Below are 27,465 nucleotides of genomic sequence, written 5' to 3' on the forward strand. Positions count from 1 at the left end.
CATTTGTCCTGCAGGTCATCTGGCGTACCCTCATATAATGCAAGCACACATTTGTCCTGCAGGTCATCTGGCGTACCCTCATACAATGCAAGCACACATTTGTCCTGCAGGTCATCTGGCGTACCCTCATACAATGCAAGCACACGTTTGTCCTGCAGGTCATCTGGCGTACCCTCATACAATGCAAGCACACATTTGTCCTGCAGGTCATCTGGCGTACCCTCATACAATGCAAGCACACATTTGTCCTGCAGGTCATCTGGCGTACCCTCATACAATGCAAGCACACGTTTGTCCTGCAGGTCATCTGGCGTACCCTCATACAATGCAAGCACACATTTGTCCTGCAGGTCATCTGGCGTACCCTCATACAATGCAAGCACACATTTGTACTGCAGGTCATCTGGCGTACCCTCATACAATGCAAGCACACATGTGTCCTGCGGGTCATCTGGCGTACCCTCATACAATGCAAGCACACATTTGTCCTGCAGGTCATCTGGCGTACCCTCATACAATGCAAGCACACATGTGACCTGCAGGTCATCTGGCGTACCCTCATACAATGTAAGCACACATTTGTCTTGCAGGTCATCTGGCGTACCATCATACAATGCAAGCACACATTTGTCCTGCAGGTCATCTGGCTTACCCTCATACAATGCAAGCACACATTTGTCCTGCAGGTCATCTGGCGTACCCTCATACAATGCAAGCACACATTTGTCCTGCAGGTCATCTGGCGTACCCTCATACAATGCAAGCACAAATGTGTCCTGCAGGTCATCTGGCGTACCCTCATACAATGCAAGCACACATGTGTCCTGTAGGTCATCTGGCGTTGGTAATAACGCCGTAAGATCGTGAAATGTCTTCGCCGTGCCATACTCATTTCTGGCAGCTGACGGCTCATCAGTGGTATTTGTGGTGGAGTGAGTGAGTATGGTTTTACGCCGTTTTTAGCAATATTCCAGCAATATCACGGCGGGGGACACCAGAAATGGACTTCACACATTGTGCCCGTGTCGGGAATCGAACCCGGGTCTTCGGCGTGACGAGCGAACGCTTTAACCACTAGGCTACCCGACCGCCCCTGTTTGTGGTGGAATTGAGTATGGTTTTAATAAAACATAAAGCTGTCATGTATCATATAGAATGTTATATATCATCGTTTTCAAAACATTAAGGATTACTAACATTACAAAAACATAACAAACATACTTCTATTGAATTATTTGCTTATTTTTATCCATACTGTTACCATTAGTGTCCACACTGTTACGTTTTTTGTCCCATTCTGTTACCATTTTTGTCCATTCTGTTGCCGATTTTTGTCCCTACTGTTACCATTTTTGCCCACACTGTTACTATTTTTGTGCTTCCTGTTGCCATGTTTGTCCATTCTGTTATTGAAACTGCATGTTGTTATGTTAATGTTGAAAATACATATCTTTTCCCATTCAGAATTTAAAGAATTGTTTGGGTTTCTTAACAATGGCATTTTACAGAAGCAAAAACATGTAAAAAAATGTTCGTATTTGATAATTTGCCTAATTTCGAAAAACATGTGTCCATACATTTACTGAAACTGCAAGTTTCACCTTTAATGTTAAATCAAATCAACAAGACCCCTTCTTTATTTTATGAAATATTTGGTTTGCTAATTAAGGCGGCCATTTGCTTAAGGGATTAATTTGACTAAGGGCTTGCAACTGTGACACTGCATTGTTGACTTAGGCAAAGCTGAGTAACAATTTGAATAACAGAAAGTAGTAAATAGCCCAAATAGCATTTTTACATGTGGGTTTATCAAACATCAACATTTCTTTTAAGGAATAATAGAGCAAATGGCGCACTACAACATATAGATAAATATACTATACTTTTTTATGATGAATTGTTGTTCGCAAGTGTTTATAGTCACAAATAATGAATATATATGAAACATTAGGCATAAAAGGTTTTTTATGAACCTATAGAATCGAAGTATCACTTACCTTGGGACCAACTGTTTTCTGCTAAATGTCGGTAATACAATATGCTGCAAAATCAAAACTCTAAATGAAAATGGCAAAATAGTTACATATTAAGTGACATTAATGCGTTTCTATAATATGTGCTTTGAGAACTCATGAAGTGACATTAACGTGTTTCTATAATATGTGTTTTGAGAACCCATGAAGTAACATTAACGTGTTTCTATAATATGTGCTTTGAGAACTCATGAAGTAACATTAACGTGTTTCTATAATATGTGCTTGAGAACTCATGAAGTAACATTAACGTGTTTCTATAATATGTGCTTGAGAAATCATGAAGTAACATTAACGTGTTTCTATAATATGTGCTTTGAGAACTCATGAAGTAACATTAACGTGTTTCTATAATATGTGTTTGGAGAAATCATGAAGTAACATTTACGTGTTTCTATAATATGTGTTTGGAGAACTCATGAAGTAACATTAACGTGTTTCTATAATATGTGCTTGAGAACTCATGAAGTAACATTAAGGTGTTTGTATAATTTGTGTTTTGAGAAATCATGAAGTAACATTAACGTGTTTCTATAATATGTGTTTTGAGAAATCATGAAGTAACATTAATGTGTTTCTATAATATGTGCTTGAGAACTCATGAAGTAACATTAACGTGTTTCTATAATTTGTGTTTTGAGAACATGAGACAGTTCAACAAAAAAAAAAGTATGTGAAGACTTGATGTTGGACTAAAAATTACACTTTTCTTGCAATTAACTAACATATAGGCCGGGGTGCTACTGGCAGCTGGAATGTCCCTGATAGCGGCATTTGACAACAGTCACTCACTTGGTTAATTGATTATTTTACAAGGACATTGAATAATATCCTTTTTCGTACTGATATCTATTTTAAAGTACTATCAGCTTTACGTATCGATGAATAAGGATGTCGATAACTCATAAGAATATTTGTAACGTTCGAAATCATGACAACAGTTTATTAAACATTAAACTATTTCAGAACATACACACACTTAACTAAAACACACAATAACCACACACCAAAACACACCAAAAATCACAAACAATCAAAAGGCACCAGTTCACCTCTAGTCCTATCTATGTGCCAAGTTTGGTTAAGATAAGCTGTCATGGTTTTTGAGTTCTGCTCCGGAAACGAAACGTGACGGAAGGACAGCACCCATTCCTATAACCCAGGTCCATATTACGGCAGGGGACAATAATGTGAAATTAAGAACACAAATATCCATCCTGTTTAAGAAAATCCTGTTAACTATAAGGAATCCATACATTTCCCAAGAAATAGTTATCAAATAACTGTTTAAAAAATCCGACCAACATGAAAACCAATATAGCTTTGAAATGAGCCTACACACCGGAACAAAGGATATTGTCTTTCTTCTTATTACAGGGGTGGTGGGGTAGCCTAGTGGTTAATGCGTTGGCTCGTCACGCCGAAGACCCGGGTTCGATTCCCAACATGGGTACAATGTGTGAATATTGCTAAAAGCGGCATAAAACCATACTCATTATTATTATTATTATTATTATTATTATTATTATTATTATTATTATTTCACAAATGTCGGGAGGGATCATCAGCATACAGTGCGAGTAGTCTTATAAATGTGGAAGACGTTTGAGCTTGCAATGAGGTCAGGTCTTGCCACTCGCGCAGGGTACACGTATATGAAGGGATTATGCCACCGTGTGTCACTTGTGTTTATCAGCTGTTCAAGGCACAGTTGACTTAAAGTTTGGCTCTCGTATTTGACATAGTGAGTGAGTGAGTGAGTTGGGTTTAACGCCGCTTTTAACAGTATTCCAGTCATATCGCGGCGTGTCAGCTTGATGTGGGAGGAAGGCCCGAAGTTATGTAAATCTCAGACGTTTACCACTTCGGTGAAACCCATGACCACGGTTCTAGTGCTGACAAAACTAGAAACAGAATTGAGGCGAACCGGGATTCGAACCCACAACCTAGGTTTCTGGCGTGTCCAAGGGACGCAACTCTGCACAGCGAATCGCGGCGCGTTAGACGACTGGGCGACCCGTGACCCCAACGGGGCAAAGTAGACTTGAAGTCTGGCTCTCGCATTTGATAAAGGGGCGGTCGGGTAGCCTAGTGGTTATAACGTACACTCGTCACGCCGAAGACCCGGGTTCGATTCCCCTCATATGTATAATGTGTGAAGCCCTTTTCTGGTGTTCCCTGCCGTGATGTTGCTGAAATATTGCTGAACGCGGCGTAAAACAATACTAACTCAAAGAAAATGATATAGTGATGAAAGCCTTTCTATTTTAAAATTTGTATAACAGGTCAGAAGGTGGAGTGCCCATCACTGGTGCGTTACTCCAACGCTCAAGGGTACTCGCTGCGACAAGTCGTTCATTCGGCACCGTCGGGTGCCAGGTCTTCCACCCAATCCTCTCTACGGATACCAGGAAGCGATTAGATTGTTCTTTATTACATAGTTTTTTAAAAGAAAGTACAAGGCATTCTAGTCAGTTTGTGTGTGGAGTAATTCCCGGTGAAACCATACCTATAGAAGTCAATATAAGCACTGTCTCTGGTGAAATATAGGACGACGGTGTAACCTCGATATGTAAACACATAAGACGACGGTATAACCTTGATATGTAAACACATAGGACGACGGTATAACATTGATATGTAAACACATAAGACGACGGTGTAACCTCGATATGTAAACACATAGGACGATGGTATAACCTCGATATGTAAACACAAAGGACGACGGTGTAACCTAGATATGTGAACACAAAGGACGATATGTCAATATGACCCCGATCTCTAAACACATAGGATGATATGTCGCAATGACCCCGATCTCTCAACAAATAGGATGATATGTCAATATGGCCCCGATCTCTAAACATATAGGATATGACACTATGACCCTGATCTCTCAACACATAGGATGATATGTCACTATGACCCCGATCTCTAAACACATAGGGTGATATGTCAACATGACCCTGATCTCTAAACACATAGGGAGATTTGTCAATATGACCCAAATCTTTAAACACATAGGATGATATGTCAATATGACCCCAATCTTTAAAGACATAGTATTATATGTCAATATGACCCCGATCTCTCAACAAATAGGATGATATGTCAATATGACCCCGATCTCTAAACACATAGGATATGTCAATATGACCCCAATCTCTAAGCCAAAAGGAAGATATGTCAATATGACCCCGATCTCTCAACACGTAGAATGATATGTCAACATGACCCCGATCTCTAAACACATAGGACGATATTGCAATATGACCCCGATCTCTAAATAAAGAGGATGATATGTCAATATGACCCGGATTTCTAAACCAAAAGGACGACATGTCAATGTGACCCCGATCTCTCAACACATAGGGTGATATGTCAATATGACCCCGATCTCTAAACATAGAGAATAATATGTCAATATGACCCCGATCTCTTAACATGTGGTATGTCAGTACATCCCAGTTTGTTTAACTGCGTGTCAGGTAACTCGTTCATGTATATAAGTAATTACTTATGTCTTCAGCAGCCGTTACACCTTGTTGATAGCAGGCTACAAACGGGAATAGCTACACTGTTTCAGCAACCAACGCGGACTTTGGAATGGCGGAATAATCCCTTTTCATGTTTTAGATACAATGAATAAGACACATATTGAGACTTATAGCAGATTAAAGAATCGCCTAAAGGTATATGAATATACACGTACATGATGTCCTGAACTGTACCGTGACATTCATCAAGGAGACACATACCCCCTCATACTACGTAGAATATAATGTACATAAAAAATCGGAACATTTAGGCCACACAATTTTATTTTTCGTTTCACGGACCCGCCGACCCTTCTGAAAAGCAGCTGGAAAGGAAATAAATTAAACATAAAAATATGTATTTTTATTAAATCCCCGCTAGTAATATAGACCGTTTTATACAATATAATTAAATTGTTATACATAAATATCATGTTGACATCACTATCAGTGATTCAAGAAGCCAGTTGCAATTTAACTCTACGGCAGAATGATAAATAGATAGATAAATAAATAAATAAATAAATAAATAAATAAATAAATAAATAAATAAATAAATAAATAAATAAATAAATAAATAAATAAATGACATAGCTATATATTTTTATTTCGCCCGACCATGTGTGGAATATATCCGTGAAACAAAAAATTAATAAAGCGTGGCCTGTATTCAGTGTCATATAACTGTCATGCTTCTGTCTTGATATAGGAACCACTGCCTAAAGTATGACGTTACAATTCCCAAACTTTAGAAGAACTTTGTACCTCCATTGAAATATAACACGACAAATAATGACATTCACGCCGTTTCGACCGTAGAATGGTTTACATGTCGAGACAAAAAAAAAACCAGTTCGTTATATCAGTCAGTTCGTTATCAGCGTGTTCGTTATACTTGTAGTTTACAGCATGTTCTGTTTGTAGCGACGCCACAGTAAACTGCTTACATCATCCACTTACGGGAAATCCCCTTTTCCTAAGATATAAGACAAACTACCTCCGGCTGTTGTCATACGTATCCGGATTATATTCTTCGAATTGCGATGTCACGTGTTATTTTATTACCGATTCGGGGGAAAGCGTTCTTGTTTTCGAACTGTTTCTGGAAGGTTCAGATGCACTGACACAATTATTGCGGCCGCCTAAAGGTATATGAACACAAAGCACGTGGCGATTCATTGTCGAGGTAGGTAATATCGGTCAATTTTTTCAAGTTCAGCTACTTGCTTTTGTCTTTAATTTACGTCATTCGAATTGTCAAATTGACCCCATTGTATTTTAAGGTAAAAGTAGTTTCATCAACAATTTCCGTCCTTTAAAATGTCAAATTGGCCCTATATGTTTGTCATGAAGGTGTAAACTTGTTTTGTTTAATTTCCGTATTATAATTTGTCAAAGTGACATTGTGGTTGTCATGGATAAAATCTTTGTTATAGCACATTCTCAAACTGATCACCGCGTTTAGCATTCCGATTGAGATATGAATCACACCGAAGACACGTGTTCGATTTCCCTACATGGGTACAATATGTGAAGCCCATTTCTGGTGTCCCCCGCCGGGATATTGCATTTGCATATTTATTGGAACGTGATACCAAGTTTATCAGACTTGGTTATTGCAACGACACAACCCATTACATATATACAGCATTAATAATATTAATAGGTGAGGTGAAATGGGGTTTAACGTCGCGTCCAAGATTATTGCACTTATATAGCGACGTGCATGTACGTGTGTGTGTTTGTGTGGCTGCTTGTACTAGTGCGGACTGATGCCGATTTATAGTGCTAGCTCACTGAGATATCATGCCGCAGTTTAACATGAATACCCCACTCAGACGCAGTATATTGACTCCGAGCCTACCAGTCCTTGTTTTAGCCCCTACCGAGCACCAGACAGGGTACCCCGGACCTTCCGCTCTCCGGGCGAACGCTCTACCACTAGACCACGGAGGCGGTCTAATAATATTGATAAATAATTAGGGGCTCCATATAATTCTCTAACACAAATACGCAGCTTACCTGATAGAGTGACTTACTTCAGTTAACAGCTTCTGTTTACCACTTCTCTACCTGTTACAATGAATCCTCAAAATGAGCCTGCTGGCGGGACGATTGTGTGAGATAGGATGTTTTTTTGTGATTGTGTGAGAATAGGATGTTTTCTGTGATTGTGTGAGATAAGATGTTTTTTGTGATTGTGTGAGATAGGATGTTTTTTGTGATTGTGTGAGATATGATGTTCTTTTGTGAGTATGTGAGATATGATGTTCTTTTGTGATTGTGTGAGATAGGATGTTTTTTGTGATTGTGTGAGATAGGATGTTTTTTGTGATTGTGTGAGATAGGATGTTTTTTTGTGATTGTGTGAGATAGGATGTTTTTTTGTGATTGTGTGAGATATGATGTTCTTTTGTGATTGTGTGAGATTGGATGTTTTTTTTTATGACTGTGAGACAGGATTTTTTGTGATTGTGAGAGATAGGATGTTCTTTTGTGATTGTGAGAGATATGATGTTGTTTTGTGATTGTGAGAGATAGGATGTTGTTTTGTGATTGTGAGAGATAGGATGTTTTTATGTTATTGTGTGAGATAGGATACACCATTGACCATAACATGATAAATAGTTTCAAACATATGTTACTGATAAGCTAGTTTAATTATCATTTTATGCACATTCGATTCACATATATATATAATATGAAGGAAACATTCAGCAGTTTTGTAATTAACATTGACAGATCATTGACGCATCTATCGATTTTATGCCATGATTATAATGTATACACTCTTCAAAAAATGAAACGCACAGGTAGTATGTAGTTCATCGAACCTGACTACACAAAACATCCCGTATATAAATAGGACATATGTTATTGGAAAAGGTTGGTGGCCTTATATTCGACAAACGGTGCGTCAAAACGCAGCCACTGTCGATTTACAATGTCTTAAACGGCATTGTTTTCACACTTGTTCACAAATTTCATGGAGGAAAACAGTAAAGCAAAATGCACGTGCAAGTTATGGCATTCGTAACCCGTGGTAGTGGCTGTAAAAAGGCAAGCATAAGCCAATAATTTGTCATTTAATTGTCAACATATTTCAACTTCGAAAATGCTGAGACTCTGCACTGCCGATCGGAACATTGTCACAGGACGTATCCAAAGAGGGGAATCGCAGTCTTCTGTTGCACGCCACTTCAACGTCCACCACAGCAACATTTGCCGCCTTTGGGACCGATATACACAGTTCAATTCCACTGCAGACCGTCCGAGATCCGGTCGACCAAGAGTTACCATCCCTGCACAGGATCGCTACAATCGACTGTTCCACCTACGTCATCGCAATGCCACAGCCACGGAGACTTCAGGACGCATCCCTGGTTTGAGGAGGATATCGGACCAGACTGTCAGAAACCATCTTCGCGAAGACCAGTTATCGTCCCTGTTTTGCAACAGATCCATCGACAGCGGTGCTTGCGTTGGTGCCATACCTTACGTTCTTGGAATTGGAGAAATTGGAGACGAGTGTGGTTTAGCGATGAATCACGACTTCTTCACCGGCGAGATGGAGGACAACGTGTTTATCGTCGTCGAAATGAGCGTTTTGCCCTACATTGGATACGTGAATTCGACAGTTTCGGTGGCGGTAGTGTCATGGTGTTGGGGGCCATATCCTACACCACGAGATCTGACTTGTGTGTCGTTGAGGGACATTTGACAGCAAATCGCTACATGAATCAAATTCTTCAACCTCACCTTCTTCCAAACATTGGCCGCCAAAGGGAGCTGTTTCAACAGGACAACGCTCCACCGCACACAGCTCGTGTCACGGTAGACTACCTTCATAATGCCAACATCAACGTCTTGCCCTGGCCGTCGAGATCTCCAGATCTCAACTCAATTTTTGGGATGAACTCGATCGACGTGTACGTCAACGTCAGAACACGCCGCAGACACTCCCGCAACTGACCAACGCATTACAAGCCGAACGGCGCAGAATTCCGCAGGACAGAATTCGTACACTTATCCAGACAGTGCCGAGGAAAAACAGAGCCGTGATTGCTGCCCGGGGCGGTCAAACGAGATCCTGAGTTCAGCACCACCTTGTGGCCTTATGTGACAGTTTGCAATGCCTTTGTACAACGCGAACATGTGACTATCGAGCTCCAGAATTTCATATTTGTATCTATGATATCTATGAATAAGCAGTGTTTTATGTATATATCGAGAACGTGAATTAGCAGTGTTTAATGGATATATCGAGAACGTGAATTAGCAGTGTTTAATGTGTTTATTGAGGACGTGAATTATCTGTGTTTAATTGATATATCGAGAACGTGAATAAGCAGTGTTTAATTGATATATCGAGAACGTGAATTAGCAGTGTTTAATTGATATATCGAGAACGTGAATTAGCAGTGTTTAATGTGTATACCAAGGACGTGAATTAGCAGTGTTTAATGTATATATCTAGGTCGTGAATTCGTAGTGTTTAATGTGTATACCAAGGTCGTGAATTCGCAGTGTTTAATGTGTATACCAAGGACGTGAATTCGCAGGGTTTAATGTGTATACCAAGGACGTGAATTAGCAGTGTTTAATGTATATATCTAGGTCGTGTATTCGTAGTGTTTAATGGATATATCGAAGAACTGGAGTTTAGGTAAAGTCGAGTTCACAAATCCGGTTTTTTTTGTTCATCGTGGGTGGAAAGTCTTTTCTGGTATTTTTTTTATCTGGCGTGATTCTTTCTATGCCTGCCTGCTATAAAAAATATTCGATTTCATTAAAGGAAATGTACCTTTTCATTCTGATTCACAATCAAAGCGAGTCTGTATATTTTCTTTCTCCCCGGTTACATTGGGTAGTTTATTGACCCAAGGGAAACGTTCGGAGATGATTTGACTGCAACCTCATTAGACGAAACTGTAATGGAATCACTTGATACACAGTGCAGCTGTTGTGATCTATTTATAGAGTAAGAGCATGTGTATCCACCAACACGTCACGTGAAGGATTGCCGTCTATTTCCAATTGAGGTGCAACAATGTCATACCCATATTTAGAAGACGCAGTCAGCGAAAAAACATCCAAAGTTACGTACATCGTATTTGTAAGTTCATATTTTTTGTAAATACATGTGTTCAATTTTAAGAGGGCTTTGAAGCCACGTGTATAATTATGTATGTATATATATATAAACATTCGGGCCGGTTATGCATGCTTATCACAGTCTTGTCTTCATCTGCATTATTTACAGCTTTTTCTGGAGCCACAATTTAAGTGAATTCATAGGAGAAGTCCTCACAGTGTTTCGCTTGTGACTAATCCAATTCATTTTTCTTAATTAAATATGTTTGAATTAAGGTGACCTCAATCTCCATCCATGTGTTGTATTCGTACGAGCAGAAGTAAAATTAATCGATTAAATAATGTACCTCGCATATACCAAGATTACAAATAGTCACCGTCATCCAACCTCTCTATAAAGCGTTTTCTTTACGATCAGTCACAATCGCGACTTTATTTCAATATAAGATATGTCATTAAATCATGGTTTACCAGAACGACGCTGTTGTTGAAATAGACAGGATAACGCTGAAGACCAACACCCCCCCCCCCCCCCCCCCCCCTCACACACACACACACCCATCCCCTCAAAAACCAACAAAAGAAAAAAAAAACCCAACTCTCAACAATACAAAAACCAAAACAAAACGATATAGCGTCCATAAAGTATACCCGTCACCATTTCAAATCCGGACTAAGGGTTGCCGAATCAACTTTTCTGTTAAGGGGATTCAAAATACATTTAATAAAATCAAGACGTTACATACTTATATTATTCCATATAAACTTACTTTGGCTTTCGATGCATATTGACGATGGTTGTGTATTATCATAACTGGCAACAGTGCTATATGAGACCTGACTGTGTTGCCGAATGTGACGAAATGGTTATGTATGTGACATCACACAATCGTTCTACTTATAATTCACAAATCCATACAAAGCTATGTCTGAATGCAAACTAACTGTACCAGTCACATATGTGAACGATATTTTATTCTCTCAGATCAAAATATAAGGAACTTATATATAACAGCGGTACAAGGAACTTATGTAAGAGCGACACGCCGAGCGATATGAGAAAATAAGCACCGCATATCAGCCAATCAACCACTCCGATACAACCCGGCAGTCACAAACCGACCAATCATCGCGCTCGACAGTGATAAATGTTGCAATGTCATCCTTCCTACCTGGTCCTTGGCAATGTTCCGATGTGCGGCGTTTCTTTACTTGTCGGGTGGATGGAGCTATATAGCATAATGTGACGCTGACGGACACAAAGGGTTCGAATGACTCGCGGGTAAGGTTTAGACAGCATCGTACGTAATCTGACATGTATATAAGGCGCTACACATGAACACACGCGTGTGGCTCTCAGACATGACGAGCAGTGAGTCGAGCGTTTTGACTTGGATGATTGCCAATGTGCTGTCGTCGCATGTAATCACTGCTTTCTCAGTCCTGTCAATGGTTATGTTTTTTCGTAATTGAAAGAGTGAAAAAGAATTGTTTGGCTTTAAGTTGCGTCGTATGTAATAACTGGAGGTAACCCCTCGCGGTAAGAAGTATGATGTAAATTTCGATCCTTCGACCGTTACCCGTTTTGGGGCCGTCGCCTTTTGACGAGGAATTAACGGTGTACCCATCAATAATGACAATGATCCAATAGCTGGAACATTATTATTTTTTTGTTCTCCGTTCGTTGGCAACTGACTTGTTTTTAGGCTTGTTTGTAACTTAGATCTTGGTGTGTATATAGTCATACATACTGATTACATAAGACTGGCATGGTTTAAGCATCTTCAGAGAGAAAATGGTTCGATGATGAATTGCACATGAGGAGGAGCTTCACGAGTCTTAGACCACAGGTTTCTGACTGATGAGGAGATAAGTTTGACCAAACGCACAAGAAATCATACCAAAACCAGAGTTATCATACCCCAAACTAAGTATAGTGCTTGTTAATTAACTTTTTGCTTTCTCAAGTCAGAGTCTCTAAATCATCCCTTCCAGGAATATTTTTAGCCATTAGTCACAAATGAAATTTTCAACTCAATTGTCCTTTTGGCATCAGATTCGACCTTTTATTGGGTACGCTATCCCTGTCAGTGTTCCCGCTGGCTTTTGAAACTGCCAGTCCTGGTGGACTGGCAATGCTAAACCAGTCCCCTCCTAATTTTTGTCATTCCCAACTTTCAACAATTAAATAAACGTATAAAAATTATATGGTTTTAATTCACTCAACATGACACCATCTCTGAAGTTACTTAGTTAGATCTACACATCATTCACACAAAATTCAGTGGCAATTTTCTTTTTTTTTCTTTTTCAAGACTAAGTTGCTTCAAATGAATATTTAACCTCGAATCTAAGCAAAATGTTATTTCCTTGCACTAGAAATAGACAAGGGGAATCCCTGAAGGTAAAAGACAAGCTGACTTCATTTGAAAAATATACTTATATGAATATCGCTGATGTTTTGTTCAACAACAAAGATTTATAAGGTACTCTATTTGCCGGTCCACAGGGACTGGCAGTCACATGAATTACCGGTCCAGGCCCAATTTCACCAGTAAAAAACAGGTATTTACCGTTAAACGGGAACACTACCTGTCATTGTGTTGTGTGTCAGATTTGCAGGGGATCCTATTAAGACAGAGCTCCAGATAAGCTTTTGGTGTTGTGGGTATTTTACCCACGCATTTTAAAATCATTGGGTATCAGTAATTCTATCTGCGTATTCAAATTTCTGTTACCCACTAGTTTTTACACATGTGGGTATTTAAGTTAAATATTAAAAAACACTATTCATCTAGTCCCTGCAAACTGGTGCCGTGTGGGTTCGAGAGCTTTATAGGACTCAAAAATACCACGATACTTCCACAAGAAAGTGTGATGGCAAATGATCATGATGTAACTGTCATCGTGGAGTTTGGCAAGGTTGACGGAATGCCCGTTTTTTTCAAAATAGGTTGCTGATTTGCTAATCGAATACGCAGGGTTACTTCACAATATTTTGATGATACGCACAAGTTTTATTTTTGTAGCGTATCTGTAATGTTCGTTGCGTATTTGATACGCTTGGATTATATTTTACTGTGTATTTCTGCATTTCTGATGCGTATTTTACGCAGTTACGCAGCTTATCTGGAGCTCTATTAAGATGATTAATGGGTAATCAACAATGGAAATAAGCTGAAACAATAAAGCATTTTCCCTCCCTGTGTCATGAAACACAATAGTTCCTTATTTATGACTGTCCTAATAACAACAAATTTTCAATTTTAGTTAGAAAAATGCCTGAGTTTTTAAGTATGTCAAGAGGTTAGCGCAAATATTTAAGAATCCCTTTTCCATTTTTAATTCATTATTTGATCTCTGGGTTTGTAAGTCTCATAATGAATTCATTTAAATGAGTGGATGTATTTGAACAGTATTTCAGTTGTTTAAGAATCTTATAGGCTTAATTTGGGAGCAGTGTTAAGAGTTGTAAGGAGACTTCTGGGTTCTGGAGCTATAGTATTCAATTAAATGTTAGGGCACCTTTAAAAGTTATCATAATGATCCATAACACTCATGCTTAATTTCTAACACTTTGTGAAAGCCTGATTGGTTTGTTGTTTAACACCGCACTCAGCAATATCCAGCTAATATCCAGTTAATTTCTAACACTTTGTGAAAGCCTGATTTGTTTGTTGTTTAACACCGCACTCAGCAATATCCAGCTATATGACGGCGGTCTGTAAATAATCGAATCTGAACCAGACAATCCAGTGATTAATATCATGAGCTTCGATCCACGCAATTGGGATCGATGACATGCATCAACCAAGTCAGCGAGCCTGACCACCCGATCCTGTTAGTCGCCTTTTACGATAAGCATAGTCACCTTTTATGGCAAGCATGGGTTGCTGAAGACCTTTTCTACCCCGGGATCATCACGGGTCTGTGGAAGCCTGAAGTGGTACAGTGGACATTCATCGCAGCTGTCATGACTATGTTGCTCACAAGAAAGGATCATCATCAACAGGTCTGGGATTTGAACATGTGACCAGTCGATCCTGGCAGTTCAGGGAGACAACTCTGTCTGGGACGTTAACCCACTTGCCCTACCCATATCTCCCTTATCTTTTGCTTAAGGGTGCTTGATGAATATGTCTGCACATCATAGTTTAGTCTCCAGTTTCTATTTCCAGACCGGGTGGTCAGGCTAGCTGACTTGGTTGATGCATGTCACCGTATCCAAATTGCATGGATTGATTCTCATGATGTCAATCACTAAAATGTCTGGTCCAGACTTGATTATTTACAGATCGCCGTCGTATAGCTGGAATATTGCTGAGTGCGGCGTTAAACAACAGACAAAACAAAAAACAAACAAACAAAACTGTTTCCGGGCACAAAAATTACATGCAACTGCAGCTATTTTGAAAATAAATGTGCGTCCATTGAACAAGATTGGTTTATTATCCAATGACATCCATTTTGCTTCATAATGGATGGTAGGGCTGCAACGATACAGGAAGGTCACGATACGATACGCATCTCGATATTCTGGTCACGATACGATACGTATCTCGATACGCAATGATAAATAAAACAAGACTTAAAGCATGTCAAGATGGAACCTTTCATGATTTTGGAACAGTCAAAATTATTTTATAATAACAAGACTACTGAAGTTGGAACTTTCTCTAACTTTCCTTAAAAACAATTCAAAGTTCAAGCACCAGAAAATAATTAATGTACTCCACCGGTGATACAACTCCAAAGCTATTTATCAGGAATAATATATTTCAATATCGTGTTACCTTAGCTGTAGCTTTTACTATATATATATATATATTTCAAATTATAAGAACCACAAGTGTAGCATTTTGGTACTGGTGATTGCTGTTGCAGGATATTTTTACGTATGGAACAATTTGATCAGTCACCCTAGGGACTTCCCGTGCTACATGTATTTCGATTGCGAAAACGTTATGTTGACATATATTCGCCAAATTGCCACACACATGACTTTTAAGGAGTCAAAGTATGGCATTTATAATATATGTATCCATTCTCTAGCAACTAAAGTTCGTTTCAATACGTCAAAAGCGGTAATCTGACCGTGGTTGCAGTATCTCTTCACACACGATTTCACGATTAACCCCCTGTTAATGAAAACAATATTAAATGAAATTTTGAATAAAATTAATAAAATATATTACAAACACAACTCCAGATATATAATGAACACGTTTTAATAACAAGATAGTATAGTAACGGTATTTAATTGCGTACTTCAGTTCGGATTTGCTGACAGGTATTTCCGGTGTTATGTGCTTGCGGGGATCAGCTGATAATGTTTTTTGAGATGGGGAAAAACATGTCGGTGTAAAACCTGAGCTTATTAAAAATGTAAGTACGTTTTGGGGAGCCATGCGTTACCGCGCGCTATAACCAAGTTAGCGGTTTATTGAAAGGCACAATAGCGAGGAAACGCTTTACTTGAGATTTGCGTTCCGTATCGTGGCGTATCGATAAATGGGCCCACGTGTATCGTATATCGTATCGTGGGTCAAGTATCGCGATGCATCGGAATATCGGTGTATCGTTTCACCCTTAATGGATGGTTGATAATAAGCATTGTGATATGTAGTATTTCATAGGGTGAAAGATATGCTTTATCAAGCATGTCTAGTGGGATACAAACTATGAATTGAATATTGATTGTAGCTATGCTAGGCAGTGTGAGGTCAGACCTGAATATGAGTTATTATACAATGTGCAACATGTCACATTATTTCGCATGTGCTGCTGAGTCACCTGGGATCTGGATAGTTGTAATTCTTGTCGTAAGTGGTACTCAAAGTTGATTGCACATATACAGAAACTCCAATAAACATGAGGGGGAGATCTTGTTTATCATCCAAAATCTTTCTTCCAACTTTTTCTGTTTATTAACAGTAATAACCAGTGTCTTGAGTGAAAAGTAAAACTAACCAGTTTCAGGGGCAGAGAGATTGGTGATGTCATTTCATTGGGGTGTCATGGTAACCGATGATTACACAGTGATCAGTATAGCATAGTGCTGCATTTCACCCCCTAAAACAGTCCCAGTCAGTATACTATGTCTGTGTGGGGTATTCATTAGGGCTGTTACGAATCACTCGCATATTCGATGAATCGAACCGTAACAATTCATGAATTGAATTCGTTATTCATGGCCACTAGAATCGAATATCTATGAATATGCTATCATGTATATCTACATACCCTGTACCTAAAAATATCCATAACAACATATTATATGCATAAATTTCTTCATCTTCCTAAGGCAAGAGAGTTAACTGACTTTAAAAGTCCAGTTTCCGCCCTTGTCGAAGTTGGCTGGAATTCCTGGGCTCGATCGTAGCGCCACCAGTGGTTATTACGAGTTATGTCCCTTCTAAGCCTCTCCTGTGGACCAATCAGATTCTATCACTTGCATTTGTTTCAAACAAAACGGTGTCGCCCAGTCAAGACGATCTGATCGATAATCAAGATCTATGTTGTGCCTAGTTCGGCAAGGGTGGAAACTGGACTTTTATAGTCAGTTAACTCTCTTGCCTAGGGAAGATGAGATTTCTTTCAATGACAACACTCTTATAATATTAAATTTGATAGTAGTGTTTTCACTGGTCATTGTCGCATTTGAGCAGATACTAGTACCTGGATAAGTGCAGTATATCAATGTATAATTAACAAACCATGTCAAATAATTTATGATGTTTTTGTGTCACTGAATATAATGAATAATACTTAAAGTGCTGAGTTGTTATTGTAGTTGTGAATTAATATTCGTATTCTATATTCGTGATATGAATCGTATTCGCCTCATAGTGTATTCGTTGCAGCCCTAGTATTCATGTTAAACTGTGGCATGGTATCTCAGTGGACTAGCACTATAAATTGGCATCAGGCCGGCCTAGGCACGTCGCAATATAAGTTCAATAATTTTGAAGCCCATTTCACCTCACTAGTGTAAATTGCTTGCACTTCTTCCAAGATCAAACAGTCATTATATCTATTTGAAAGGAGTCTTCTTCTGATGTGGTGCAAATTATAGTTTTTCAAAGAAAAACAAACGTACCTTCCTCGCCCTAAAAACAACCAACCAACAATATTTTGGGAAGTTCATATTCATAAGAAATCTCTGCCAAAACCCCCCAAAAAGACGTATTTTAGGGGGCCTATGTTTTTGAATTAGCTTCTTTGGCATTGCTATTTAAAAAAATCTCAGATGATATCAACTTTGGTAGAATCCCTCTATTTCTCTGTATGGATGTGGGTTATGGTTGGTCCATAGCAACACTTTGCTGTTTGTAGTATTGTTGGTGATTTATGCTCATGTTTTCAGTCACTGGTTGCCTTACTGAGTCCCCGACTTAATTGCTGACATTCAGTGGTAGCTTAGCTGCAATATTGCTGACATAGTGAATGTGGCATAAAACAACATTCACTCACTCCATCATCAATATCATCCTACCCGCAACCCTCTGAAACTTCCAGTCTAACTTCATTGTGTGGAGACCGCCTCCGTGGTCTAGTGGTAGAGCGTCCACCCGGAGGTTTGGCGTTTGATCCCCGGCCGCGTCATACCAAAAGACATTAAAAGATGGTACTTGTTGTTACCCTGTCTGGCACAAGGCATTAAGGGACTAAGTACTGTGTCTAAGTGTGGTATTCATGTTAAACTTGGGCATGGTATCTCACTGAGCTAGCCCATTTCACCTCTCCTCATTGTGTGGAGGTCTGGTTGCACATCTAGGGATTTATCTTGGTTCTCAGTGACTGAGGCCGATGTTCATTCCCATTTGTACAGCACAGGTTGGTTGGAATTTATTATCCCTGTAATTTAGGCTTACATATTAATAAGGAATGTTTTATTCTTGCAAATGTCTAATTTGTTTCACTGATAACAGATCAGATAAGTAAATTCACATAATCACATCAAGTTTTAAGATAACTCGTTAAGAGGACTACCTAACTCTCTGAGAAAATAGTGTTTCTTTCCCACATGCGTGTACCGCTACGTGGGTGGTGGTGTGTCATCTAATGCAACTCGCTGTGTAGAGTTATGTCCCTTGAACATGCCAGGCACCTGTGATTGTGGATTATGATCCTGGTTCGTCCCAATTATTGTTTCTAGGTTGTCCGCACAGTACCAGTGCTCATGGGTTTCCCAAAGTATTAAACGTTCAGGCTTTCGTCCCAACTTAAGCAAACACCCCATCCACATTAAACCAACTAGCCATGATATCACTGGAATGCTGTTCAAAGCAGTGTTAAACTGAACTGACTCACTCACAGAAACTAGAGCAGCTGTTGTGTGCTGAAGACTTGTTACACCTGAGGTAGTTTTGACCTGTCCCGCGACCTCAATGGAGTCAATGACCATGGATACCTCTTCACTGAGTGGCCAGTGCATGCTTACCCTTTACAACACTGCTTATGTCAATCCAGCAGGTTCCCCCTCACTATAACACACACAGATGGGGACGTATTCATGTTGGGTCACCAGTTTGGGCCAACCTGTGATCAAGAAGACAATGAACAATGAATAATACACAACCTTAATGTCCATTGCAGATGTCCCTGAATATAAACCACAGGTTTGGTTAAATGAGGCAGGACATTTATGTATAAACTAGATCATGTCAAGATGGGCTGTATAAGGAAGGTCAGGGACTTGAAGAGAGGCCTTTGGTCAGATAGTGATCTATATTTACATGGTGTCTAGAGGAGTAGAGCACTGGGTAGAGAGCTTCAGAGTCTTCCAACGGACCCTCTGACGACCACCGAGTCCTGAACTTGTACAACTCTCAGTGTCTGGTGAGTCACTCAATAGGACAATTAAACCTGCTCAACTCTGTTATTGAATAATCACTGAATGTTAATCCTCAACCTCACCATGTCAGTTATAGCATTGTACACTGATGCTCTTTAGTGGCGAGTGGGCAGGTGCTGCCGTTAGGGCAGGACATGCTTACCCTTTTGGGGAACACCTGGGCCCCGTTCCACAAAGCCATCTTAGCGCTAAGATGATCATAACTCCCATACTCTAACACTGGCTTACGATAGTCCTAACGCTAAGATCGCTTTGTGGAACGGTGCCCTGGTGTCATCACTGATGTTTAGTTATCCATCTATATAATTGTCACTCCTTTTTTCACTTTATGCCCCATGGAATCTGTTTGGGTGGAAAAACGAAACTGTTTTTTCTTAAACACTGATTTCTTATGAATATGGAAAGGGTTTCTTTTATTGTACTGTAGTCATGATGTTATAAACATCTTGTTAATTTGCACATGGTCTTAGTAATTTATTCTGTTAAACATTATAACAAAATGTGGTAGTTTGTTAATAGGTAAATTGTCACAATGTTGTAAACTGTCGAACTCGTGAGACTAGAACCTGTAGGTAAGCATTTTAAATGATGTCACGCTTTTGAGAATCACGATGACCGGATTATTTTGTCAGTCCATCATACCCCATGTCGAAAAGCACAACCAGATCTATCATTAGCAGGAAAATCACTTTCAGCATGCCCTCCTTATCATGATAAACATGTCAGTACTTATTTTAAAATAGAAATAGCCTCACGTGCTGTAATGATGACGTCTGATTGGATGAGTGCCTTGATCTGTGCATGACTAGGTGTCAGCATTGCCGCTGTAAATATGCGACACCTGACATTTCTCAGAAATGTGATAAGAATAACAAGAAACTAGCCTAGCATGGCCTAGTAACTAGGGCTGGGATTGATAACTCGGGCACCCGGGTCGGGTGGGTACTGAGTAGGACCCGGGTACCCACAGGACTACCCGGACCTGTGGTTAGTCACGTGATTATATTGTTTAAGGGCACAAATTATCTAGAACTCTATGGTTACGCTATAAGTGATAAATGAACTCATTTCTTTCTTACTTTGCACACATTCCTTTTGAACTTATATGATTGCATAATGATAAAACATCAGTCAACGTCAGTGTATGTATGACCAGATCGGATTATATGTGTATCTAAATTTATTTTGACAGGAGTACGGTCAAACTATTCCCAAGGGGACATGTTTTACCTATCTCTTGAGACCTACAGTGGGTACCCAGGTAGGGTCGAGTAATAGGGGGGGTACCCGGGCAGTAAATTTGGACTCGCCCCAGCCCTACTAGTAACCATGTTGAAAATAATGATATGCAAGCCATGAGAAGTGAAGGAAGCCAAGAGCTGCACCTGTTTACATTCTACCCCACCAAGGCCGACGCTGTTTAAACAATGATACAGCAAAACCAGCGTCTGTGGTTTCTGTGTTATCCAAGAGATATAAGATTCTATTTCTTCCTGGATCAGAGTACGCTTGAAAAAGGTTTTATTTATTTTGTTGTAAACATTGAATGAATATGTTTACATTTGAATAAATGTATTTTACCGAGAACTGGGACAGTCTTTGAAATATCGAATAGCCTTCAATAATTGAATGTTGTTGAATGTCATTGAGAATTCTTCGTTGAGCAGCACTAAATGTGAGGTTGACTGCAGTAATAGTATAGTATTTTGGTTAACTTGATATTTCATGCTCTGGAAGATGGACATTGTAAGACTCAATAGGCCTTGAGAGGGACTCAACATTGCAGAAGTGGCTGAATAATTACTGTTGTATGAAGCGTACCCAATCTATTTATACGAGGGCACAGATTCAAATTCTTGGACTAGTGCCATGATAAAATGGATCATTTTGCTCTATGAAAGTCATATGAAAGGCTGAAATAGTTGTCCTTACGTCCATTGTGAAATTTTACATTTGTTACATCTCCTCTATTGCTACAATGCCCATAAAACTGAAACTACTAACTGTATGAATGATCCCAGCTTTGGTGTCTCTAAAACTTCCGATCTGACTTTAGACATGGCCGCCATGGTTGCCATCTTGAAAATGTCAGTTTTGCCACTTACTCAGCCAATTCTGCATGTATCATTATGAAATTTGATATGCAGGAAGGATGTGACATAACATTGAATGTTTATCTTTTGATTTTCCATCAAGCTATGACTTTTAACCTTCACATTACCCTATTTTTCTAGTGTTCTGCTTATGGAGTTGAAATTTGTATGAACGATCCCAGTCTGGTCTCTTGAAAATTTGCACATTGAATTCTATTCTGACTTTAAACATGGCCGCTTTTATTTCTCCATAATTAAGTTTACCTGCAGATAGAAACTTTTGGCCCAATTTTTGAAAGAAATGGAAAGGATGCATTATTATAATTTCATGAATGATTTTCTGTTCTAAACAAGCCTCATTATATTCTTGTCATTGATAATCAGTGGCTACATTGTTATATTGATCTAAAACAGTCATGGTTAAGCATTAGAACTGGAATCTGTTGTTTTAGCTGACATGACTATTTTAACTTTGTATTATTTACACAGTGTGTTGAATGTGAATGTGAATGTGAATGTGAATTCATGTGTGGGTGATGTGAAACGTGCTCATACATGTAGGGTGAGTATAACTAATGCTCTTCTGTTGACATGGTAACATCAACATGTTAATACACTTTATAGCATAGTATTGGGTGGAACCAAGTTCTATTCTGTTAAATTGTAACATTTTATTTACATTTATTTGCTTACTTTACGACATCCACTAACCAATCAATAAAAATGAATTTAATTTTTTTATATTGGTGGTCACAATAAGTTTCATCTATCTAGTGACCCATAAAGATCCGGGTTAGAATTGGTTTTGAGGAACCTATGCTTGTAATGAGAGGCGACTATGCTTGTCATGAGAGGCGACTATGCTTGTCATGAGAGGCGATTATGCTTGTCATGAGAGGCGACTATGCTTGTCGTGTGAGGCGACTATGCTTGTCGTGAGAGGTGACTATCCTTGTCGTAAGAGGCGACTTACAGGATCTGGTGGTCAGACTCGCAGACTTTGTTGATGCATGTCATCGTATCCTAATTGCGTAGATCGATGGTCATGACTGCATTATGTTCAGACGCTGTCATACAGCTGGAATATTCCTGAGTGCGGCATTAAACAAGAAACAAACATACAAATCAGCCGTCTGGTCTACAGCTCAGTTTTGACTTATAGTTTATGTAACATAAATGGATTTTGTGAAAATGAGCTGTTCTTAATGCTTACAGATTTCCTCTTGTCATGCTACAGTGACTGGTTCTTAAGTCTAACCCTCATCTACAAATTAAGTGAAGCCTACCCAAACAGACTGGCTTATCCATGTTTAATGTTCAGTGTATACCACATGTACTTTTACAACATGAGTAAGCACATTTGCCTGAAGGGTGGGTCAGTCGCTGATGTCAATCATTGTTTGAAGGCGGGGCTTGTTGCTTGGCATCAGCCATTGATTGGCAGACACAGGATTCCTGTGTGTGCTGAGGGAGTTGGGTACATGCTGTTTATCATAGAGAATTCGTCATTTGCTGCTAATTTGTCCTCATATTGTGACTGTCTTCCCAGACACACAACTCCGCTTGTGTTTAAGGTAAGATATTTCTTTGAGAAATATCAACAGCATTTATTAGTATCCAGATAAGTGTGATTAAGATACTTTTCGAAGTAATTTTGGTTGTTCATTCTTGATATAATTGTTTTTTAATTATTAACAGATAAACTCAAAAAAAAAAAATTAATGGGTCATGACAGACAAATGGGTAAAAAGCATCGTTGAATGAGAATTTTTAAAAAGAAATTTAGCAGTGCATTTAATGCAAAAGAGTTGTGCAGGATACAAACCTTTTACTCTGTGCTTGTCCTGTTAAACACTCCCTGGAGGGGAAATATGAAATATTATTGCCTGAATGAAGAAAATATTAAATTTCTTTTGCCAATCATGAAATTGTCTCATACCTGAATGCAAACCTACCCAAACCCCTGAAACCTTATTGTATGTCAGCTTTATACCCCAGCTCATGCTCAAAGTAGAAACGAAGGTATTCTTATAGCAGAGGTAGAAAGGAGACTATAGATATAGAGATTGATTATGCTGGAATGTTGTCCTGGTGATTAGTAACTGCTTGTAATATTCATGTAATGTAGCAGACATCACTCATAAATAATTTAACGAATGGCTTGTTGACTGCATATAACATATTTGAAAATGTTTTGGAAAAGCATTCAGAATGTATATGTGTATTTGTTAAGTCTGATGGTGTGAAATGTGAACCACAAGTTTTGACAGTTGTTGATGTTTAAGTAATTAAATTGTTATGTAAGAATGCATGCATGTTTATTAAGATAGTCATCATTAATTTACATTTATTATGTATGTAGTCAATCATAAATGAACACCTCCACATGAAAGCATTCATTGGTGAGAAACATTTGATGATGAGTTTCAATGGCTTATTCTATTTTTTACTTAATGTATGAGAAAAAATGAAGAAGATGTATGAAAATTAATCCCACAAGAAACTCTGCTGAAGTCAGTCTATAGTTGTGTTCTTATAGCAGATCACGATTTAAGGAACTGGATTTAAATTGCACCAGGTGCATGTTGACATGAAAACCCATTTGCACTAGACAAAACCTAGTTGCACTAGACAAAACCCAGTTGCACTAGACAAAACCAAGTTGCACTAGACAAAACCTAGTTGCACTTGACAAAACCCAGTTGCACTAGGCAAAACCTAGTTGCACTAGACAAAACCCAGTTGCACCCTGGTCCCAGTAATTTATCCAAGTAGAAACATAGTCTGGTCTGCTGCCTGTGTCACATTAATTTACGAAACATTGCTGTAAAACGTAACAGGAACATGTGTACATTATCTTGAAGTACCCACAGTTTGATAACGTCAAGCCCATGAAAGCATAACAAATGACACGTAACAGATGAGTGATGTTTTTTACATGCACTTAGTGCATGTTGACATATCTTAGGTTACATTTTTCAATAATGGGCTGCACTGGTGCATGTTTTAAATCGCTAAATCGAGCCCTGCATGGTTTTATCAATTTGTGACGTCTGATGAACAGTGGATTAAGTCATGGTATTGTTTCAACAATGAATCATTCTGACGTCTTTTCGATTCAACTGACCAATCAGCATCTGGTGTTGCTAAAATGCATATGTGCAAATATCATCACCACACTTGATCCTTCTACCTTTGTGGGTATTGGTAATATCTTTGAATACATAACAGTCCGAAAACAATGCTCTTAGCAACCAGATGGTGGTCCAATTACAAAGATGATGGAGCTGAATGAAAGCTTGATGTTCACCCCTCTTATTGTGGAAGCCAGGATGCATGGAGATGGGGTAATTGGTTATAGTTATTACATTCGTTTCTACCATGTTGATTCCATCTGCAGGGTCGTGGGTTTGGGACTCAGCATTCTTTGGGAACTAACTTGAGGGAAAACAATGGAGGATTATTGATGGTCAGTTCAGGGTAGACTAGTTCTGTGAGTCCACAGCCTTGTAAAGCAATTGCCCTTTGGTATGAAGAATTAATTATTACAAAGTTGACGCAGTTTATGATAACAACTACTTCAGGTGAGCGAGGTTATCACGGCAACAGACAACTTACATGGGATTTGTCAGCATATTGGCAGCTGGATGTGATAACCTAGCTCACCTGGTCATAATGCAGACTGTGATAGGGGCCACGTCACGTATTGCAGTTGTTTCTTTTTCAAGATATCAATTCTTCCTTATTGCAAATAACTGTAACATTGCAAATTTTGCATTAAAAAATATTCATTCATTGTCTAATTGAAATTTCAAAATGCTTACAAGTAATATTTTGTTTTTAAAAAAGAATTCAAACATCACTTTATTCATAAACATGCAATTGTTTTGGTCTAAAAAATTCAGTGTTTTCTTATTCTCAATATGTAAAAATAAAATGTCAATAATGCTTGAAAACAATATGTTTTATGGGTACTTAGAGAATAATACAAGGTAAGAATGAAAAAGATTTCTGTTTCTAATAATTTAATTGGTCCTTAGCTACCTTTGCGCATTGGTCCCTAGCAACCTATGCTCATTGGTCTCTAGCAACCTATGCTTATTGGTCTCTAGCAACCTATGCTCATTGGCCCCTAACAACCTATGCTCATTGGTCCCAAGCAACCTATGCTTATTGGTCCCTAGCAACCTATGCTTATTGGTCCCTAGCAACCTATGCTCATTGGTCCCTAGCAACCTATGCTCATTGGTTCCTAGCAATCTATGCTCCTTGGTCCCTATCAGCCTATGCGCATTGGTCCCTAGCAACCTATGCTCATTGGTCCCTAGCAACCTATGCTCATTGGTCCCTAGCAATATATGCCCAAAGTAAGAGGTGACTTGTTTTTGATGTACCCGATGACGTGAGTGTTGTTGACAATATGGATCACTGGACTGTCTGGTCCAGACTCGAAAACCTACAGACAGCCGTCATATACATGTATACATGCTGAATGTGGCCTTAAACAACAAACAGACAAGACAAACATGTTGATATTACTTCATGTTGCTCGGCCTCTTAAAATAACAAAGGAGCAAATATCAGTAAGTAGCCAATCACCATGAAGCAGACATATGATGCTCATTGAGAATTATATTCATAATGTCACCAATATCCATGACCCTGTGGGCAGAAGATATGTCATCTCCAACAGATCCAGATTTATTGCTACACATTGGAATACTTCTCCGTTCTACTGTGGATATTGGTCAGTAATGTTATTCATGGGTCACCGTGTCCATATAACACTGGCATTGGTGTCCACAGCACTGACACTAGAGAGGAAAAACTATCTAAACATATCTTTGTATGAAATGAGGTTTATGTACCATACAATCATGTCGGTCAACCATACTTATCTAAGTCCCAATCAGAGCTCCAACGACTACTGAGGTACTCAAGACTGTGTCGGTTTTAGCAAAACCCGAGTCTGTTATTTACGACTTGAGAACTCGCTATGAGCAAACAAATCTGTCTCACATACTTTGTTAATTTCAATACACATGTATAGTACCGTATTCGATGTAATAAGCGTGCCGCTCTAATTAGCGCCCATGGCGATATTTGCTAATATATTGGCTGTGAACAATGCCAATTAGCACCCCTTCAGATTGATCAATGTACACAAGGCTTATTTATTCGCTTTTGATACACACTCATGTGTTATATGCACCTTATGGGCAATTAAATTCTGGAAAAATATATCTGTCTTAAACAGGCAGTCAGCATAAACCACAAAATTTATCTTTTAACTTTCTTTGTTTTCCACCAAAATAATATTCTCCCCCCCCCCCCCATTTCTAATATTGAGAGCGCCCTGGGTCCTTATTATGTTGAATATGGTATGCAGTAAAGACATCTCAGTAATTTAGTCAAGCAATCTATGTTACAAGTGGTGTGTGTATAGAACAGTGATGATAGTGAAGGAATTTATGGATGTCAACTTCTTTATTATGAGGAACACAACGTTGCGGAGTATATACTTACTCCTTCATCAGGTGAATTATGGATGTCAACTTCATTATTATGAGGAACACAACGTTGTGGAGTGTATACTTACTCCTTCATCAAGTGAATTATGGATGTCAACTTCATTATTATGAGGAACACAACGTTGTGGAGTATATACTTACTCCTTCATCAGGTGAATTATGGATGTCAACTTCTTTATTATAAGGAACACAACGTTTCGGAGTATATACTCACTCCTTCATCAGGTGAATTATGGATGTCAACTTCCTTATTATAAGGAACACAACGTTGTGGAGTATATACTTACTCCTTCATCAGGTGAATCATGGATGTCAACTTCT

The 27,465-nt window shown here is 38.9% G+C and overlaps 1 protein-coding gene across 2 annotated transcripts in view; it reads left to right on the forward strand.

The window, feature by feature from the left end:
- The first annotated feature begins 11,847 nt into the window (after window positions 1-11,847).
- LOC139453999 (oxidative stress-induced growth inhibitor 2-like) overlaps window positions 11,848-27,465 on the forward strand; it is a 30,897-nt gene continuing 15,279 nt past the window's right edge. The window contains exon 1 of one of the 2 annotated variants that reach the window (XM_071235473.1): window positions 11,848-11,945. The gene's annotated coding sequence lies outside the window, so the exon portion shown is untranslated. Of the gene's footprint in view, window positions 11,946-23,145; window positions 23,188-27,465 lie in introns of those variants that run through there. The other variant, XM_071235474.1, reaches the window with a different exon arrangement.

This window comes from Haliotis cracherodii, unplaced genomic scaffold, assembly GCF_022045235.1.
Source record: "Haliotis cracherodii isolate W230 unplaced genomic scaffold, xgHalCrac1.p SCAF_10, whole genome shotgun sequence".
NCBI classification, from domain to species: domain Eukaryota; kingdom Metazoa; phylum Mollusca; class Gastropoda; order Lepetellida; family Haliotidae; genus Haliotis; species Haliotis cracherodii.